This window comes from Pleurodeles waltl, chromosome 6, assembly GCF_031143425.1.
Source record: "Pleurodeles waltl isolate 20211129_DDA chromosome 6, aPleWal1.hap1.20221129, whole genome shotgun sequence".
In the NCBI taxonomy this organism is placed as follows: Eukaryota; Metazoa; Chordata; class Amphibia; order Caudata; family Salamandridae; genus Pleurodeles; species Pleurodeles waltl.
In genome coordinates, this window is record NC_090445.1 from 364,192,101 (window position 1) to 364,213,482 (window position 21,382).

General features: G+C 52.2%; 1 protein-coding gene across 1 annotated transcript in view; it reads right to left on the bottom strand.

Annotated features, from left to right (window-relative positions):
• LOC138299741 (immunoglobulin superfamily member 1-like) overlaps positions 1-21,382 on the bottom strand; it is a 301,153-nt gene that overhangs the window by 241,422 nt on the left and 38,349 nt on the right. The window lies entirely within an intron of this gene.

Here is a 21,382-nt window from a genome sequence, read left to right on the forward strand (position 1 = left end):
TTAATAACAAGTCTGTTACTCCTAGAGCTTTAGCTATTGATAAGATATCCACTTAATAAGAAAAACAACACTGATTCACCAGGCAAAGCAACTACAGGGCAAAGCCAAATAGATGATTCCCTGGACAACTGGTTGAAGGGCAGCCTTCACCCATATCTCCAATCAGGCATTTGAACCTTGCAGACTTGGAGGAAATGCAGAGACATTTAGAGGATTTGAGAACTGTACACATCATTCACTAACATTGGCAAAGCCATTATGTTTTGTGGTCATGGGGAAAATTACCAGAAAAAGAGATCATGACTCAGAGGCCACTGCAGTGGATGTCAGCTTGAACAACTGACAGGAGAAAAATGGTGGCTCTGGGAAATCGGGCCTACCAGAGGGCCCCACATTGCTGAATATCATGCAAGCAATAACAGCCTCATGCAAAGCACTGGAGTCCAAAAGAGACACTTTCAGGACAGATCTGTGAGGATCACTGCCGATTATCTGAGCAACTCACCGCTGAAGAGAAGGATATGTCGGACCTTCCAACTGCACTGGCGACAGTGACTGAGAGGTACAGAGCACTAGAGGCCAAGGACAGAACACTAGAGCTGAGAGCAGAAGATGCAGAAAACCAGTTGCATCATAATAATATCCAGGTATTAGTTCTGCCAGAACGCATGGAAGGAACCAACATTTTGGAATACCTGGAAAATGGCCTGGAGAAGAGGTGGCAGGGGAGGGCCTTTCTCCAGTTTTTGTACTGAAGTGGATGCGCACAGGGTTCCGGTGAGGCCCAACAACTGGGGGTCCCTTTGCGCCCGGCGATTGCATGTCTACTACACTACAAGGATAAAGCTTATTTATTGCATTAAGCTTGACGGAACAAGACCTTGTGGTGGAGAACCATACAGTTAGGATTTTCCCGGACTTCTCAAGAGAAGTACAAAGGCAGAGATCGTCCTTCCTTGATGCAATGAAAAAATGTAGACAATTGGGCCTGGCATACACAATGACCTTTCTAACCAAACTAAGAGTAGGAACAGAGGAGGGCACACAATTCTTCCAGACCCCGCAAGAAGAGTGGGATTGGCTACACAGTCACCAAAACCCTGGAACCACCAAGGCTACAGGCAAAGGACACCCTCCCAGGCCCAGGCCGCAATGCTGACCCAGACACCTCAACATGGCAATCCTTACTAGGGAGGAAGTTGAGTAAAAGCACTGCAGGGCCATGCAGGCAATGGCCTCGTTGAATAGCACCACAGGGTCTATGACAGGAGACGCTGAAACAGAGACCAGAGAATGAGAATCTGATCAAAGGTCCATGGAGTCTAGGACCTGAGTATGACTTTGTCCAGGGTCACGCCTGAGACGTCAGATGAAATTCTTTAAAGTGCTCAGCGTTTCGTTACCTAGACTGAAAAGAGGAACATCAACGAAAGATATCAGCATAGTAAGACACCCTCTGAGCCCGGGGCTATTATCTTCAACCAAGAAGTTGGATGGATGAACTCGATTTTGGGGCATGGAATAGCCTTACCCCCCCCCTTAGTCTGAGTTGGATGTGGGTACACCTGCACAAGGTTCCAAAACATTGGAAAGTTTGGATGGGGGGGCCATTGCCTGCCCGACCTGGGGTACAGGCGTTGGGATAAAAGTTTTATGTTGGTTGCATGTATGACTGTGAGTTATATTGTACGTACTGAGCGGGTTCATTGAGGTCACTGAAAAGGGTTAAATGCACACCCAGGGAGGGAGGCTGCCCGAGAGGACATTATGTGATGAGATGCCCTCCCCCCCATGACATATAAAAACATTACATGGAATATTAGGGGGATGCACAGGATGTCGAAAAGATATAAAATATTTGCCTACTTAAACAGGAGAGGCATGCATATAGTGCCATTGCAAGAGACACACTTGACAGCTAAAGAGGTCGCAGTACTGGAGAAGAGATGTGGGGGACAAATTTACTTCACCCCTAATTCTGTTTACTCCCAGGACACTTTGATTTGTGTCCAAGCAGGGTTACCCTTCCAGCATACAAGACATGTGATAGACCCAGAGGGAAGGTATGTAGTTGTGACAGGTTGATAGGAGGGTCAAGAAATAGTGTCAATTAATAAATATACTTGCCCCAAATGTAGACTGGGGACATCATAGCAGAGCTACCATGGCCACTGGCCCCCTTCCTTATCCATTCAGAAGTAATGGGAGGAGACTTTAACTGCATAGCAGACCCACTATTAGACAGGTCACATCCCCCTCTGATAAACGCCCCCATTACTGGAACAGCTCAGGCACTCACAGGCTGGCAAACTAGGTGGGAACTGATAGACATCTGAAGGCAGTTGAACCCATAAATGAGAGACAGTTCCTTTTTCTCCTATCTGTACGAACTGCATGTTCGGCTGGACACCTTCTTATGCTCTCCAGATGTGGAATACCTGACAAGTACGATCTTTGGAGCGATCAAAGCTGCGCATTCCAACATGGCGCATCAAACTTGAATCACTGGAAGACCTACACTACCAAGAAACAATCAGGGAACATATTAGGCAATACTTCATAGACAATAGTGGTACAACATCCTCCCCACAAATAGAATAGGATGCAATTAAAGCGGTAATGAGGGGGAAGTCTATAGGGAATCTGTGGATGTCAGGAACACACTCCTGCAGGAGGTCCACAAGGATGAGCTAGCATTGCGGGATATAGAACGGCAAAGAGCAGGACGACCGGAGTTGCAACCCCAGACTGATAGAATGTAAGGAACAGGTAATGAGCCCGGTAGAGCGACTCTGATATTTCGATTATAAGCACTACATGGTCAAGGCACACATGAAGCATGACTGTGCAGGCACTCTTCTGGCTTAGTTGGCTAACCCAGACACCTAGAAATCACAACTGATCTGGCCACCAAATTATATAGGCAAGAGGAGATTAATCAATAATTTCTCTGCTACTACACAGAGTTATACACTAGCTCCACAGAGCATAATAGGGAAGCCCTGGACAATTATTTGGACCCACTCCTGTTACACACCCTGATGCAAGAAGAGGCTGAGGCATTAGGGAATGAAATCTTTATACTGGAAATCAAAGTGACGATAAAGGTGTTAGCTAGGGAGAAGACACCTTGATCCGATGGACTCCCGGTCAAATTCTTTGATGCATATAGGGAGGACTGTCCCCAAAACTAGTAAAGTTATTCAAAGCAGCTCGAGAGAGAGGGCATCTCCCTGAATCTATGAAGGAGGCAGTGGTGATACCATTGCTGAAAACGATTAAACCAGCCCATGACTATAAAGCCTACAGACACCTGTCAATGCTCAATATTGATTATAAAATTGTAAGTAAACTTTTAGCAACCAGGTTACACCTGCTTAAGTCCAGGTTGGTGCACCCAGATCAAGCGTAACTTATTCCAGCCCAAAACACAACACACAATATCAGGTGATTACTGACACTATGAGAAGCTACTACTCTAATTTACTCGTACATCTACATTTTAACCTATTTTCCAGCCAGGCAGCCATCATCGCAGTTGATATTGAAAGAGCTTTCGACAGCTTAGAATGGAACTATTTATGTGGGGTACTGGAGACCTGAAACTAGGACAGGGCTTTCTCACATGGATCAAGTTTCCCTACTGTGACCCAACTGCTAGAGTCAGCACAGGACAGACAATTGTAGAGCGCTATACAGTAGGCTGCGGAACGAGACAAGGGTGCCCCTGTCTCCATTACTATTTGCACTGGAGATGGAACCCTTAGCCTGCCAGGCCAGATTGGGAACTTGGTACCAAGGAGTATAAGTGGGTAATATAATAGCCCTATATGTGGTTGACTTACTGCTTTTTTTCGGTGACGAATGACCTGAGATATGCTGTTGGAATTTGAGGCTCTGTGTGGCTTAAAGGTCAATTGGAAAAAACCTAAACTATTCCCAACTTGCCTGGACCAAGACCCCTCGGATGTACTGGGCATGCTACAGTGGGAGCCCCAATGTGTGCGACACCTGGGTGTCCACATCTTTCATGAACTGACTGATCTCTGAAAGGAAATGTGGGAATGGCTGTTATATCGTTGAACAACAACATGGAGTTTTAGAGAACGCTCCCCCTCTTGGTTGCAGGAAGAGTAGCACTACTTAAAATGGTGGCGCTCCTGCGACTACTGTACTATTTTACGACACTGCATATATGGATCCCGAGAGGGATGTTCTGGGAACTGGATTCCTTGATTATAGGATTTGTGTGGGGACCAGGATGCAGACGAGTGGTACTTACTATGATGCAGCGCCCGGTGACCAATGGCGGACTGGCAGTGCCTAAATTGGAGACATGCTATATTGGCGCACAATTCCAGTGGTTCAAACAATGGGTGTCAGGTAGACAGAACCCAGATCAAGCACTTTGGCCATTTGTTCTGTGTAAGGAAATGCCTCCTTGGCATGGTTACCCCCTAACTTCTTGCCTTTGCTGATGCTAGGTTATGATTTGAAAGTGTGCTGGGACCCTGCTAACCAGGCCCCAGCACCAGTGTTCTTTCCCTAAACTGTACCTTTGTCTCCACAATTGGCACAACCCTAAAAACTCAAGTCTCTTGTAACTGGTACCCCTGGTACCAAGCCCCTGATGCCAGGGAAGGTCTCTAAGGGCTGCAGCATGTCTTATGCCACCCTAGGTACCCTTCACTCAGCACATGCACACTGCCTCACAGCTTGTGTGTGCTGGTGGGGAGAAAATGACTAAGTCGACATGGCACTCCCCTCAGAGTGCCATGCCAACCTCACACTGCCTGTGGCATAGGTAAGTCACCCCTCTAGCAGGCATTACAGCCCTAAGACAGGGTGCACTATACCACAGGTTAGGGCATAGGTACATGAGCACTATGCCCCTACAGTGTCTAAGCAAAACCTTAGACATTGTAATTGCAGGGTAGCCATAAGAGTATATGGTCTGGGAGTTTGTCAAACACAAACTCCACAGTTCCATAATGGCTACATTGAAAACTGGGAAGTTTGGTATCAAACTTCTCAGCACAATAAATGCACACTGATGCCAGTGTGCAATTTATTGTAAAATACACCCAGATAGCATCTTAGAGATGCCCCCTGAAAACATACCCGACTACCAGTGTAGGCGGACTAGTTTTTGCCAGCCTGCCACACACCAGACATGTTGCTGGCCACATGGGGAGAGTGCCTTTGTCACTCTGTGGCCAGGAACAAAGCCTTTACTGGGTGGAGGTGCTTCTCACCTCCCCCTACAGGAACTGTAACACCTGGCAGTGAGCCTCAAAGGCTCACCCCTTTCGTTACAGAGCCCCAGGGCAGCCCAGCTAGTGGAGATGCCCGCCCCTCCGGCCACTGCCCCCACTTTTGGTGGCAAGGCTGAAGGAGATAATGAGAAAAACAAGGAGCAGTCACCCACCAGTCAGGACAGCCCCTAAGGTGTCCTGAGCTGAGGTGACCCCTGCCTTGTGAAATCCTCCATCTTGAGTTTGGAGGATTTCCCCAATAGGATTAGGGATGCGCCCCCCACCCCACAGGGAGGAGGCACAAAGAGGGTGTAGCCACCCTCAAGGACAGTAGCCATTGGCTACTGCCCTCCCAGACCTAAACATACCCCTAAATTCAGTATTTAGGGGCTCCCCAGATCCCAGGAAATCAGATTCCTGCAACCTGAAGAAAGAAGAAGGACTGCTGACCTACAAGCCTGCATGAAGGAGGAAGACGACGACTGACTTGGCCCCAGCCCTACCAGCCTGTCTCCAACTTCGAAAACCTGATCCAGGGACCAGCAACCTCTGAAGCCTCAGAGGACTGCCCTGGACTACAGGACCAAGAAATTCCCATGAACAGCGGCCCTGTTCAAAAACCTGCAACTTCTTTGCAACAAAGAAGTAGCTTTAAAGACTTCATGGTTCACGTGTGAGACTTCCCATTCTGCACCCGACGCCCCCGGCTCGACCTGCAGAAAACAAACACCTCAGGGAGGACTACCCGGCCACTGCGAGCCCGTGAGTAACCAGAAACAACCCCCTGAGCCCCCACAGCGACGCCTGCAGAGTGAATCCAGAGGCTCCCCCTTACCGCGACCGCCTGTAACAAGGGACCCGACGCCTGGAACCAACACTGCACCCGCAGCCCCCAGGACCTGCAGGAACCGAACTCCAGTGCAGGAGCGCGCCACAGACAACCCTCTGCCTAGCCCAGGTGGTGGCTACCCCGAGGAGCCCCTCCTGTGTCTGCCTGCATCGTTGAAGTGAACCCCGGGTCCCTCCATTGTTTTCAATCTAAAACCCGACGCCTGTTTGCACACTGCACCCGGTCGCCCCTGTGCCGCTGAGGGTGTACTTTCTGTGCCTTCTGCGCCCCCCCGTGCTCTACAAAACCCCCCTGGTATGCCCCCTGAGTATGCAAGTACTTACCTGCTGGCAGACTGGAACCGGAGCACCCCTGCTCCCCATAGGCGCCTATGTGTTTTGTGCACCTCTTTGACCTCTGCACCTGACCGTCCCTGAGCTGCTGGTGTGGTAACTTTGGGTTTGCCTTGAACCCCCACGGTGGGCTGCCTATGCCCCAAACTTGAGACTTGTAAGTGTTTTACTTACCATCAAAACTAACCTTTACTTACCTCCCCCAGGAACTGTTGATTTTTGCAGTGTCCACTTTGAAAATAGCTTATTGCCATTTTCACAAAGACTGTGGGGGTCATTCTGACCTCGGCGGTAAAAGGCGCTTACCGCCGGTCAGAAGACCGCCATAACACCGCCGCGGCCGCGGAAAGCCGCCACGGTCATTCTGACCCACAACGGCCAAACCTCCAAAAATCCGACCTCCACTGCAGGCCGCCACATCAGCGGGCAGCGATAAACTGGAGATGACCAAACCTCCACCGTCACGCCAACAGAAATACGCCCATGCCATTTCGACCCACGAATCAACGCGGCGGGCTTTCCAACGCGGTATTCCATTGGCGGTACACACCGCCGCGGTCAGAATACACACACAGCACCAAAACACAGGCACATTGGACAATTACAAATACACACACCTGATACACATACACAACCCACTCCCACACAATCAATCAACTATAAAACACACCCCCACATCACCCACAAACCCCTACGACCACAATTACTGAGAGAAGGAGAGAGAGACACAGCAGACAATCCATAGCAATACACACTGAGGCACACTACACCATCACACACACCACATAGTAGCACAAAGCACCACACACCAACATACTCATCATCACATACACCACCCCACACCTCACCCACACCACCCCATGACATCCCAAAGGCACCCACGCTTTTCGGACCAAGAACTCCGGGTGATGGTGGAGGAAATCCTAAGAGTGGAACCCCAGCTCTTCGGCTCACAGGTGCAGCACACCAGTATAGCTAGGAAGGCGGAGCTATGGCAGCGGATCGTGGACAGGGTCAACGCGGTGGGACAGCATCCCAGGAATAGGGAGGACATCCGCAAACGATGGAACGACCTACGGGGGAAGGTCCGATCGATGGTCTCCAGGCACAACATCGCGGTCCAGAAGACTGGCGGCGGACCCCCACCCACCCCTCCCGAATTTACATCATGGGAGCAAGAGGTCTTCAACATCCTGCATCCTCAGGGCCTCGCAGGAGTAGCCGGAGGAATGGACTCTGGTAAGTCCAATCTCAACTACTATATCCCCCCCACCCCACCAGCATGCCAACCCACACCCCCCCCTCACCCCCAAACCCCCAGCCCACATCCTCCCTGACAATGTCTCACCAGCACAACCCACCCATCCCAACACCAACTCCTGCATGCCAACACAATCCATGGACACCCATCACCCAAGCATGACCACTGCACTTACCCCCCCCCCACTAACTACCCTCACAACACCTCCCTCAAGGGAATGCCTGCACTGGGGGACGAGGGCACCCATAACACGCACGCCATTGGACACACAGAAACAATAACCAAACTCTCTTACCCCATGCAGGACCCGAACGCCAACACACCAGCCAGGAGGGTCCAGAAATGTCCATCCCACCCCCGGAACAGGCCCACAGTGAGGACAGCAGCTCTGTCGACACTGAACCTGATGACCAGCCCGGACCATCGGGGACCTCTGGGCAGTCGGTTCCCCTCAGGCAGCCACAGGCCACACCAGACCCGACCCCCTCTGCCAACACCAGCACAGCTCCCACCCAGCGGGCCCATGCCTCTGTCTCTAGGACACGTCAATCAGCGGTGTGTCTGCCACTACAGGGCACCCAGGCTAACCCAACACCCCAACAACAACAGGGACCTGGGGGCAGTGGGAGCGGGCACACCGTCCAGGAGACAGAGGCCGGGGGAAACCGGGCAGCTCGGAGGGCTGCTGTGCGACAGGGGGGGGAGGAGAGGCCCAGGGAACCCACTCTCCAAGAGGCTCTCACCACCATCATGGGGGCCTACCACCACTCCCAAGAGACGATGGCGACGGTACTGGCCAGGTTCACGGAGATCCAGGCACAGCAGGAGGAACGCAACATGGGGTTCAGGGAGGAGCTGAGAATCATCGGGACCGCAATGGGGACCATCGTCCTGGCCCTCAACAGGATAGAAGACACGTTGCAGGACCATGTGGCACCACACAGGGCCCCTGTCACTAGCCCGGACCAGGAACAGCCTACCACCTCCGCCGGCGCAAGTGGACAGGAGGCCCCACCACCACGACAGGCCACCAGAACCCCACCTCCTGCTGAAGAACAACCACCCCGTAAGAGGAGCCTGAGATCCAAAAAAAAGACAGAGTAGGATGTCAAGACCCCCGCCAGCAGGACATACCCCCTGAACTCTTCCCACTGTCCCACATTGCCACCCTGTCCAACCATGAACTGCCTCTGCTCCATCCTTCCACAGGCAAAAGGACAATGCACCTGTGAGACTGAGAACTGGACTCTGCCATGGACATTACTCCACCCCCACCCATCACCCTTATAATCACATGTACCAATATCTAGCACTGTAAATAAATCACATATTGCACACAAATCTGTTTGGAGTCATGCTGTATTATTAGCAAATCTATTACATATTACTGTTCAATATCTGTTCTGTCAATTAGTGATGACAACATACCAATGTCAATACGCTGTAGTTCATGGGCAAACCAAGCAGAAGTCAGGCACTGAGTCATACAGCACTGAGAAGGGAAGGGAAAAACAAAAATTACCCAAAAAGATCTGGTGGGAACTACAGAAAGTACAGATGCAGGAGGCTATAAGCAATTGTGAAATGGCGTGGGTGATTCTCACCTGGGTGTTACTGGAAATACTGTTGTATCACTCTGTCCCTATTGTCTGTGTCGTCCTCTGAGTCTTCCTCCTCTTCACTCTCCACAGGCTCCACGGCTTCTACAACACCACCATCTGGACCATCCTCCTGCAGGAAAGGCACCTAGCGTCGCAAAGCCAGGTTGTGAAGCATACAGCACGCCACGATGATATGGCACACCTTCTTTGGTGAGTACATTAGGGATCCACCGGTCATATGCAGGCACCTAAACCTGGCTTCAGGAGGCCAAAGGTTCGCTCAATCACCCTCCTAGTACGCCCATGGGCCTCATTGTAGCGTTCCTCTGCCCTTGTCCGGGGATTCCTCACTGGGGTCAGTAGCCACGGCAGGTTGGGGTAACCAGAGTCACCTATTAGCCACACACGTTGTCTCTGTAGCTGCTCCATCACATAGGGGATGCTGCTATTTCGCATCACATACGCGTCATGCACTGACCCTGGGAACTTGGCATTTACATGGGAGATGTACTGGTCAGCCAAACAGACCACCTGGACATTAATCGAATGATAACTTTTTCTGTTTCGGTACACCTGCTCATCGTCTTTTGGGGGTACCAAAGCCACATGGGTCCCATCAATGGCACCAATGATGTTGGGGATATGTCCAAGGGCATAGAAATCACCCTTCACTGTAGGCAAGTCACCCTCCTCTGGGAAAATGATGTAGCTCCGCATGAGTTTCATCAGGGCAGACAACACTCTGCTCAAAATCTTAGAAAACATAGGCTGAGACATTCCAGATGACATGGCCACTGTGGTCTGGAATGACCCACTTGCCAAAAAATGGAGGACTGACAAAACCTGCACCAGAGGGGGAATCCCTGTGGGTTGGCGGATGGGGGACATCAGGTCTGGCTCCAGCTGGGCACACAGTTCATGGATAGTGGCACGGTCAAGTCTGTATCGAAGTATTATATGGCGTTCTTCCATTGTCGACAGGTCCACCAGCGGTCGGTACACGCGAGGATTCCTCCTTCTCATCCCAAGTCCCAGCGGGCGGTGCCTAGGAAGGACAACATGGAGCACAGAGTCAGCCAAACCACAGGTACGTACAGACAGCTTGCACAGTTAAAGAATGGCAATGGGTTGAAAGGCATGTATGTGTGGCAATGCAAGGCCTAGGCCTGTGTGTCACAGTCAAAATTAAGCCATGTAGGCCCTTGAAATGGCGGCTGCCTGACCTGTGAAGTGGGACAATGGGATGTGAGGTCAATGCGCTGGCGGGGCACACCGTGGCGGTAGGCGGTCGAAGACCGCGGCGCAAAGCCGCATTGGTTAACATTGAAGCCTATGGGTTTCAGGAGCCAATGACGAAGTGCTCCGGCGGTCGCGGTACGCACCGCCGCGGTACGCACCGCCGCGGGCGTGACCGCCATTTTCTATCTGCTTAATCACTCGAGACCTGATCATCCACAGGAGAGGACCTATACTGCAAGTGCTGCTGTGACCTCGGTCTGGAAGATACAATGGCTGCTGCGACTGGGGAAAGGGCCCCTGCCTTCACGTCTGAAGAGTTGGAGAAGCTCGTGGATGGGGTCCTCCCCCAGTATGCGCTACTCTACGGTCCTCCAGACCAACAAGTGAGTACACCGGGTGCACATGGAATGGGCTATGCCTGTGTGGATTGGGGTGGATGTAAGTTGGTGGGGTGGGGGGCGAATGAGGAGTGCAACGCCCGACAGATGAGAGCATGTGCCATATGGCAAAGTTGGAGGGGGGGGCCAATCACATCTAACATGCAGGTCATTGATGATTTCCTCCTTTCCACCCTGTACATGTCAAATAGGTCAGCGCCCATCAGAAGATCGAGATTTGGCGTGCCATCGCCAAGGAAGTCCGGAACTTGTGGGTCCACAACAGACGGGGCACCCACTGCCGCAAGAGGTGGGAGGACATCCGCCGCGGAACAAGGAAGACCGCAGAAACACTGCTGGGGATGGCCTCCCAACCTAGGAGGGGTGCCAGTCGCACCATGACCCCCCTGATGTCCCGGATCCTGGCGGTGGCCTACCCTGAATTGGATGGGCGCTTTAAGACATCACAGCAGACACAAGGGGGTGAGTATCAGCACATTCTCCTATCTTTCTGCGCAGTGGAGGCGTATGGGTGGGGGAGGAGGGCTGTGGGTGACATTAGGCCAGGGCGCTTTCTGTAGTGTAGTCCTCTCCCTTAGGCATGGCCCTGTGCCCCCGGCCCCCACCTCGGTAGGGTGACAAGTACAGCCATTGAAGGTCCAGCATCTCCCATGTGCACGTTTGACGTCTCTTGGCCTGTTGTCTTAGTCAGTAGTACTGAGTAGTGTACCCCGAATGCGCGGCTTAGTGCATTAGGCACCTGTGTCTGTCCTCTCCGCCAACGGTGTTGACATTGCATGCACTCAACCTGGTCTTCTTTTTTCTCCCCCCACCCTTTCTCTTCATCTTCTTGTGCATGTGTGCATTAGCATCATCAGGCGGAGGAGATTTGGCATCGGAGCACGAGGGAGCTGCAGGACACAAGGCCCCGGTGGGCCCAGGAACAGACACCGAGGGCACCAGTGATCCGGAGGGCGAGGGGAGCACCACGACGGGGACCGCTGGTGAGAGCAGCGAAAGCGACACGTCCTCGGATGGGAGCTCCGTAGGGGTGGCGGCAACATCCGTGCCCCCCGCCTCTACAGGTACAGCCGCCTCCCAGCGCACCAGCCCCGCCCTCCCAGCAGCCCCTCAGTCTTCGCTCCGTGCCCGTTCGCCCAGGAAGGCGCGCGTCTCCTTCGCCCCAGGCACCTCAGCCCCTGCCCCTGTTGCCCCTGCTGCCCTCAGTGCGGAGCTCATTGACCTGGTAAGGACGCTCATTGTTGGGCAGACGACCCTTTTGAATGCCATCCAGGGTGTGCAAAGGGAGGTGCAACAGAGCAATGCGTACCTGGAGGGCATTCATTCGGGTCAGGCTGCCCATCAACTAGCGTTCACTGCTCTGGCCTCAGCACTGACGGCAGCCATTGTCCCTGTTTCCAGCCTCCCTCTTCTTACTGCCTCCAGCCTTTCTCTGTCTCCTGTCCCTCAGCCTATCCCATCCACACCATCAGACCAGCCTGCACACACCTCAACACCCAAGAGCAGCTCATCCAAACACAAGCACCACAGATCCCACAAAAACTCACCCAAGCAACACCCAGATGCAGACATGCCAACAGCCACTGCCACCCCTGTGTCCCCCTCCTCCTCGTCTCCCTCCTCCCTCCCTGTGACGTCTACACTCACACCTGCATGCACCCCAACATCAGCCAGTGCTTCCATCACCAACTCACCCTCCAGTACAGTCCACACTCGTGCAGTCACCACCCCCACTGCCATTTACACGTCCCCTGTGTCCTCTCCCACTGTGTCTGTCACCCCCTCTTCCAAGACACACAAACGCAGGCAGCCACCCACCCAACAGCCATCCACCTCACGACAGCCTACAGCACCAGCACCTTCACCCAATGACAGCACACCTGACTCTCCTACAACCACCTCCTCTACCTCCACTTCCATCTCCACTTCTCCTACCCTTTACCTTGGCCCTAAGAAACTTTTCATGGCTAACCTTGACCTCTTTCCCCCCGATGAGCTCCCCCATCCATCTTCAAAGAGTCCCAAGAGCACCGCAGCCACCACCAGCCCAGCTTCGGGTGTCACTGTTGTGCATGGGTTCTGGAGCCCACCCTTTGCCAGCAGTGACACATCGATCAGCAGCAAGGACACGTCCAGCCCCCCCCCCCCGGCAAGAGGACCCGCAAAAACAAGGGCCGCCGTGCGAGGACCGACAGGGCTGCCCCCAAGGAGCAATGTGCGGCCACTTCACCACCCACACCATCTAGGGGAGGCAAGGGCCCGAGAGCCCCATCAAAGGAGCGGAAGGGCAGCAGGAGCGCGGAGAAGGTGGACCCCACATGCCACATCCCAGCTGGGAAGGAGGAGGCCAGGAGTCCGTCCCCGAAGGGTCCAGAAACGTCACGGTCCGAGGGCGACTGAGCAGGGAGTCCAGGCCAGGTCTGGCTCCCTTGACCTGCTGGATGAGCACCGCTGAACAGGGCCCGCCGTGGAGAAGAGCACCGCTGAACAGGGCCCGCCGTGGAGAAGAGCACCGCTGAACAGGGCCCGCGGTGAAGAAGAGCACCGCTGAACAGGGCCCGCCGTGGAGAAGAGCACCGCTGAACAGGGCCCGCGGTGGAGAAGAGCACCGCTGAACAGGGCCCGCCGTGGAGAAGAGCACCGCTGAACAGGGCCCGCGGTGGAGAAGAGCACCGCTGAACAGGGCCCGCCGTGGAGAAGAGCACCGCTGAACAGGGCCCGCCGTGGAGAAGAGCACCGCTGAACAGGGCCCTTCTTCTCAAGCACCGCTCCGCTGGGCCCTTCCTCTCAAGCACCGCTCCGCTGGGCCCTTCTTCTCAAGCACCGCTCCGCTGGGCACCGCCGTCTCAAGGACCGCTCCGCTGGGCCCTTCCTCTCAAGCACCGCTCCGCTGGGCACCGCCGTCTCAAGCACCGCTCCGCTGGGCCCTTCTTCTCAAGCACCGCTCCGCTGGGCCCTTCTTCTCAAGCACCGCTCCGCTGGGCCCTTCTTCTCAAGCACTGCTCCGCTGGGCCCTTCCTCTCAAGCACCGCTCCGCTGGGCCCTTCTTCTCAAGCACCGCTCCGCTGGGCCCTTCTTCTCAAGCACCGCTCCGCTGGGCACCGCCGTCTCAAGGACCGCTCCGCTGGGCCCTTCCTCTCAAGCACCGCTCCGCTGGGCACCGCCGTCTCAAGCACCGCTCCGCTGGGCCCTTCTTCTCAAGCACCGCTCCGCTGGGCCCTTCTTCTCAAGCACCGCTCCGCTGGGCCCTTCTTCTCAAGCACCGCTCCGCTGGGCCCTTCCTCTCAAGCACTGCTCCGCTGGGCCCTTCTTCTCAAGCACCGCTCCGCTGGGCACCGCCGTCTCAAGGACCGCTCCGCTGGGCCCTTCCTCTCAAGCACCGCTCCGCTGGGCCCTTCTTCTCAAGCACCGCTCCACTGGGCCCTTCATCTCAAGCACCGCTCCGCTGGGCACCGCCGTCTCAAGCACCGCTCCGCTGGGCCCTTCTTCTCAAGCACCGCTCCGCTGGGCCCTTCTTCTCAAGCACCGCTCCGCTGGGCACCGCCGTCTCAAGGACCACTCCGCTGGGCCCTTCCTCTCAAGCACCGCTCCGCTGGGCACCGCCGTCTCAAGCACCGCTCCGCTGGGCCCTTCTTCTCAAGCACCGCTCCGCTGGGCCCTTCTTCTCAAGCACCGCTCCGCTGGGCCCTTCCTCTCAAGCACCGCTCCGCTGGGCCCTTCTTCTCAAGCACCGCTCCGCTGGGCACCGCCGTCTCAAGCACCGCTCCGCTGGGCCCTTCTTCTCAAGCACCGCTCCGCTGGGCACTGCCGTCTCAAGCACCGCTCCGCTGGGCCCTTCTTCTCAAGCACCGCTCCGCTGGGCCCTTCTTCTCAAGCACCGCTCCGCTGGGCACCGCCGTCTCAAGCACCGCTCCGCTGGGCCCTTCTTCTCAAGCACCGCTCCGCTGGGCCCTTCCTCTCAAGCACCGCTCCGCTGGGCCCTTCTTCTCAAGCACCGCTCCGCTGGGCCCTTCATCTCAAGCACCGCTCCGCTGGGCACCGCCGTCTCAATCACTGTTTATGGTTCACTGTGCCCACCATGCCTCCTCCTTGACCAGTGGAGACTGTCATCCACCTGATGGACTGTGGCTTTGCACTCCCCAGGATGGTCCAGTGGGCAGCCCACCCACTGTAGAGACATTGAGAGACTGTGGCTTTGCACTCCCCAGGATGGTACAGTGGGCAGCCCACCCACTGTAGAGACATTGAGAGACTGTGGCTTTGCACTCCCCAGGATGGTCCAGTGGGCAGCCCACCCACTGTAGAGACATTGAGAGACTGTGGCTTTGCACTCCCCAGGATGGTACAGTGGGCAGCCCACCCACTGTAGAGACATTGAGAGACTGTGGCTTTGCACTCCCCAGGATGGTACAGTGGGCAGCCCACCCACTGTAGAGACATTGAGAGACTGTGGCTTTGCACTCCCCAGGATGGTCCAGTGGGCAGCCCACCCACTGTAGAGACATTGAGAGACTGTGGCTTTGCACTCCCCAGGATGGTACAGTGGGCATGGTGGCTCCTCGTGGATCTGGCGTCGTGGACTCATGTGGCTGTGGTGCCCCCCCCTTCCCTTCCCCCTGAGGTGCCTGTAGTTTTTACATCTGATGCCCCTGCAGTGTTCTCTCCAAAGGACTCAGGTCTCCTGTGTGGGCTTTGCCCTTGTTTCTCATAACTTTGGCCCACGGACATGATGAATTCGTAGGATGTGCAGGACTTGTTACTTCAGTTATACACTGATGTGTATGTCATTTGTTTTCCTGTGAATATCTTTCATGGTTGTACGATATTTTTCAGGACCTTTTTGGTACATAAATATTTATTCCAAATTTGATTATGTCCTAGCATTTTTCTGGGGTGTTTGGGTGGTGTCACTGTGACTTGTTGCTCTGCATTGGTGTGTACATAGTTGGGGGGGGGGGTCGCATATGTGTGTGCCCGTAACCTTTTGTCCTCCCCCCTCCCGTGTGTCGTAGGTGCAGTACTCACCGTTGTCGTCTGCGCCGGACTTCGTACTCGTGGTAGATGAGAAGGTAGACGAGAGCAGGTAGGATGTTTAATTCGGGTTCCATGCTGTCCTCCTTCCTCCTGGAGTGCGTAGTGGTGAGCGTTTTTCCGTTCGTAGTCTGTTTCCGCCGTGTTTTTATCGGCGGTGCTCCCGCCCCGGAAAAGGTGGCGGATTGGTGAGTTGTGATAGGGTGGGCGGTACATTGTCTGCCGCCTGGCTGTTGGCGGTGACCGCCGCGCTGTTTGTTTGTTCCGCCGTGGCGGGCGGAGTGTTAAAGTGGCTGTCTGTGTTGGCGGTTCCCGCCAGGGTCAGAATTCCATATTTTTTACCGCCAGCCTGTTGGCGGGTTGGCCGCCGCTTTAACACCGACCGCCAGGGTTAGAATCACCCCCTGTATGTGATATTGCTTTTATTCAAAGTTCCTAACGTATCTAAGTGAAGTACCTTACATTTAAAGTATTAATTGTAAATCTTGAACCTGTGGTTCTTAAAATAAACTAAGAAAATATATTTTTATAATATAAAAACCTTTTTGCCTGGAGTAAGTCTTTGAGTGTGTGTTCCTCATTTATTGCCTGTGTGTGTACAACAAATGCTTAACACTACCCTCTGATAAGCCTACTGCTCGACCACACTACCACAAAAATAGAGCATTAGAATTATCTACTTTTGCCACTATCTTACCTCTAAGGGGAACCCTTGGACTCTGTGCACACTATTTCTTACTTTGAAATAGTATATACAGAGCCAACTTCCTACATTCTGCCATTGGCCAAACGGATGGGAGTTCTGTTAAAGGCGAGACACCTAAACGAGGATGACACCGTTCCAAGTGATGCACAGGTGTTGGACTCGATGTCTTCAGAAGACGTGTAAGAAAATACCATATTCATCTGACTTACCCATTATGGTGCTCACAGCACTATCCCATGGCATAGGCTGGAGAACATTAGAAGAATGTGCAACTGCTGTGGAGACGACGTTGGGAGACTTATAACGTTAGGGGGAACACATTACCTTTGAGGAATTTAAAACAGAATTTGACCTACCTCAAGGGCACTTCCTTCTTCATAAGGCAGTGATGATTGCATTCCGCAAGCACTGGAAAACCGGTCTGATGGAACTACAACCCCCACAGTACCTGCCAACACATTGTGACAGCATCAGGCACTTATACAGCAATGGCGGCTCTTTACAGAGCAATACGGGAAGATACACTTATATGCAGACTTTCTGCATAACAAATGGGAGGGTGACCTGGGGGTACTCAACTGATCAATTTCTATATACTAAACAGGGACTATCTCACCCCACCTGCATCAATAGATACTTTAGTGTAGAAGATGCTGTTTACCTGAGATGTGGGGAAATAGCAACAAATTTCCTACATATGATATGGCAATGCCCGCCGCTGCAGCAATACTGGGAGGAAGTAATAACAACCACTGCAGAGGTCGTGGAGACAGATGTGCCTTGCTCCCTGATGCACTGCCTACTGGGATGGTTCTCTCATACATCCAAAACTAAGGTCACAAGTAGATTTCAGTACCTGGAGTTTGTACTTGCAAACAGGCAAGTCAGTAGAAACTCGAAATCCCTTGGAGGCCATTGAGTACCTGTCTGGAGAGAGATGGTGCAGCTATGAGGGTAAAGTGCTATTAAGGGATGCTAAGAGGGGCACAGGCACGCTGGAAAAAAGCCCCAGCCTGGAGGCCTTAGTGGATTGCTTGAAAAACTCACATTCCCAATCACAGGCATAATCCACTCATTCGGGAGGCTTCCCTGCCCCCTCACCCCCATGGCCTGATACAGTGAGTGACTGAGCGCATATGTGAATCAGGGCACCCCTCCCCCAATGTCTAAATGATGTAAGCAGAAGGTAGGCCTTCAACCAACCTCCTGGAGTAGAAGCAGTGACCTTCCTGGGGCACCTCTCCTGATCTTGAACAACTGTTATGAGGAGCGTAACTTAACAGCGGGAGGGGCGGTGAGGTGGGAGGGTGATGCAATATCAATAAGGGTATTCAAAAGTTCAATAAAATCTGTTTTAAAAAATTGATGGAATCAGATATTATTGCTACTGACCCTTCCCCATGATTCTAGCATATTTATGTATGTATGTATTTATGTATGTATGTACAAAAGAGTAGCCAGAAAATGAAAAATATCGACCACTTTGAACCAAACCTGTAATGATCCTGAGTGAGCAAACAAAGTAATACTGACCCTTCATATTATAATTCCCTTCACTATTATATCCACTCACCAGTCCATCCGTCATCCAGCCACCCTGCCATCATCTTTTCACCTTTCCATCCTTCCATCCATCCATTATTTTAACCATCCACTGAAATTCAATCCATCCATCTGTTCATATATTGGGCAAATATTTTACTCATAGATCCACATTTTTACATATTTTCCAGCCAGCCAATGACCATTCACTTCATGGATCAAGGTCACTCTTCCACCCATTCATCCCTTCTCTCCTCTATTCATCTTTCCAGCTGCACATCCATCTCTCCATCAATATTTCCTCTGTGACATTTTATTACTTTCACCACCTCTTCCTTCTCCCGTTCGCCCTGTCCAGGTTTCTAGTTATCACAATTATCTTTTTTTAAATTATTTTTCTACCATTCCTTCGCTCTCCAGTACTATTTTCTGCTGTCTTTACTTTTTTCTTTGCTTATATCATTTCTTTCTTTCTTTCTCTCCTTTACTGAACTGAACCCCCAGCTCTTAGCCCTCCCCTGCTATTCCCTTAGAACGTTTTCTGAGCTTTTGCCTGAAGCCTTGTAGAGGACAATGTAAAACAAATTAAGTTTTAGTGATACGCATGTATGCATATGTTAGAAATGGGGTCTCTAGTTAGCAGCGGTATACACCCTTGTCCACACAGGGATCACAATCCTAGTCAGGGTAAGTCACTCACAATCCAAATTATCCTAAGCCCACCCTCTGGTAGCTTGGCACAGAGCAGTCAAGCTTAACTTAGAAGGCAATGTGTAAAGTATTTGTGCAATCAATCATGCAATGACACAGAGAGAACACTACAAAAAGACCCCACACAGGTGTAGAAAAATATAAGATACTTATCTGATTAAATTAAGGTCAAAACAATCAAGATTTGATAACAATTGTCTCCTGCAAGCACAAAGACCTAGTTTGGGTCAAACTTACATGCACAAAGACCACAGGGGAGGACATGGGTGGAAAATGTTACGTGTGCATCGGATTTCTGGGCGCACACAGATGATGCGTTGATTCTTTTCCACACAGCAAGGTCTTTGAGTCAAAGTCCGGCGCGCAGACTTGAATCCTCTTTGCGATGCGGGGTCTTTTGACGCCCAGGGACAACGCATCTAAATACTTGGCGAGCAGGGACGAAGTCACAGCTGGTACGTCGATCCGGTGGGCGATGCGACGGAGTCTCTGTTGCACGGCTGGCGCTGCATAGATTCCTCTTGCAGGAAGTCAGGCTGCGTATTTCCAGCTTGGTGATTCGTCGATCCGGTGGGCTGTGCGTCAATGTTCTGGATGCTGGCGCTGCGTCAATCTCCACTTGGGGAGCCGGGCTGTGTCGTTCCGGTTCGGCGATGTTGTGATTTTCTCATTGCTGGACAGGCTGTGTGTCGATTCCAGCAGGCTGTGCATCGATTTTCGCCACATAAGGAGTTTCTTTGCAGAGATGAAGTCTTTTTGGCCCTGAGACTTCAGTAAACAAGAGGCAAGCTCAATCCAAGCCCTTGGAGAACACTTCTCAGCAGAGCCGGAGGCCAGCAAGGCAGCAGGGCAACAGCAAGGCAGCAGTCCTTTACAGCAAAGCAGTCCAGGTGAGTCCTTTGGGTAGCCAGGCAGCTTCTCTTGACAGGTTGCAGGTTCTGGTGCAGAGTATCTTGCCCAAGAAGTGTCTGAGTTTGTAGCGTCAGGGACCCAGTTTATATACCCAAAAGAGCTTTTGAAGTGGGGGAGACTTCAAAGAGTGGTTTTGCAGTGCACAAGGTCCCCCAGTCCTTTGTGTGAGGGCAGGCCACTGTCCTTTGAAATGTAAGTGTCAGCTCTCCACCTTTCAGTCCAGGAAGACCCATTTAGTATGCAGATGTGTGCAGGTGTGACTGAGCATCCTGTTTTTGTGGTTGTCTGGGTAAAATGCACAAGGGAGCTGTCAACCAGCCCAGCCCAGACCAGGCGTGGATTCGAGACAGGCTGTAAGACACGGAAGGATTTTAATTGCAGAGAAATACTCACTTTCTAAAAGTGACATTTCTAAAATAGTAATATAAAATCCAACTTCACTTGTCAGCAGGATTTTGTATTACCAGTCTGGGGATACTAAATATGACCTGTATACTCCTTTCTGATCAGAAGCTACCACTCAAACAGTATGGTAATGTTAGGCTATAAAATCAGCAGGCCTCACAGCAGTGGAAAACAAATTTAGGAGTTTTCCACTACTAAGACATATAAAACACACAGGTATATATCCTTCCATTTGCCTACTTAGCACCCTGCCCCCTGGGATACCCAGGGCCTACCTTAGGGGTGACTTATGTGTGGAAAAAGGGGTGTTTAGGGCTTGGCAAGTACTTTTAAATGCCAGGTCGAGGTGGCAGTGAAACCACACACACAGGCCTTGCAGTCGCAGGCCTCGGACATGGTTAAGGGGCTACTTAGGTTGGTGGCACAATCAGTGCTGCAGGCCCACTAGTAGCATTTAACTTACAGGCCCTGGGTACATGCAGTACACTTTACTAGGGACTTATAAGTAAATTAAATATGCCAATTGGATATGAGCCAATGTCACCATGTTTTTAGGGGAGAAAACATATGCACTTTAACACTGGTTAGCAGTGGTAAAGTGTGCAGAGTCCTAAAACCAGCAAAAACAGTGTAAAAAAAGTGGAGGTAGGCAGGCAAAAAGTTGGGGGTGCCCACCCTAGGGCTGTCAGGTCTAACATGTGTCCCCCCCAGCTGAAAGTGGGGAGAGCTACCCAATCACTTGTGAGCTCTCATCGCTAAGGCGGAAGTATCTGGAGAGAGCACTGGCGTGGTCAATCAATCAATCAATCAATCAATCAAAAAATTTGTAGAGCGCGCTACTCACCCGTGAGGTCACTGGTCAATACCCGGGTGATGCTCCACCATAAGGTCCATCCCCTGAAGGGAAATGGACCACCTCAAGAGTTTAGGAGTTTACCTCCTCATCTGCATGAGCCATCTGATGGGCCTGTGGTTTGTCTGAACCCGAAAGTAAGTCCCAAAAAGGTATGGTCTCTCCTTCTTCAGAGCCCAGACCACAGCAAATACATCTCTTTCAATAGAACTCCACCTCTGTTCCTGTGGTAGTAGTCTTCTGCTAATAAAGACTACTGGTTGATCTAGGCCCTCCTCATTCAGCT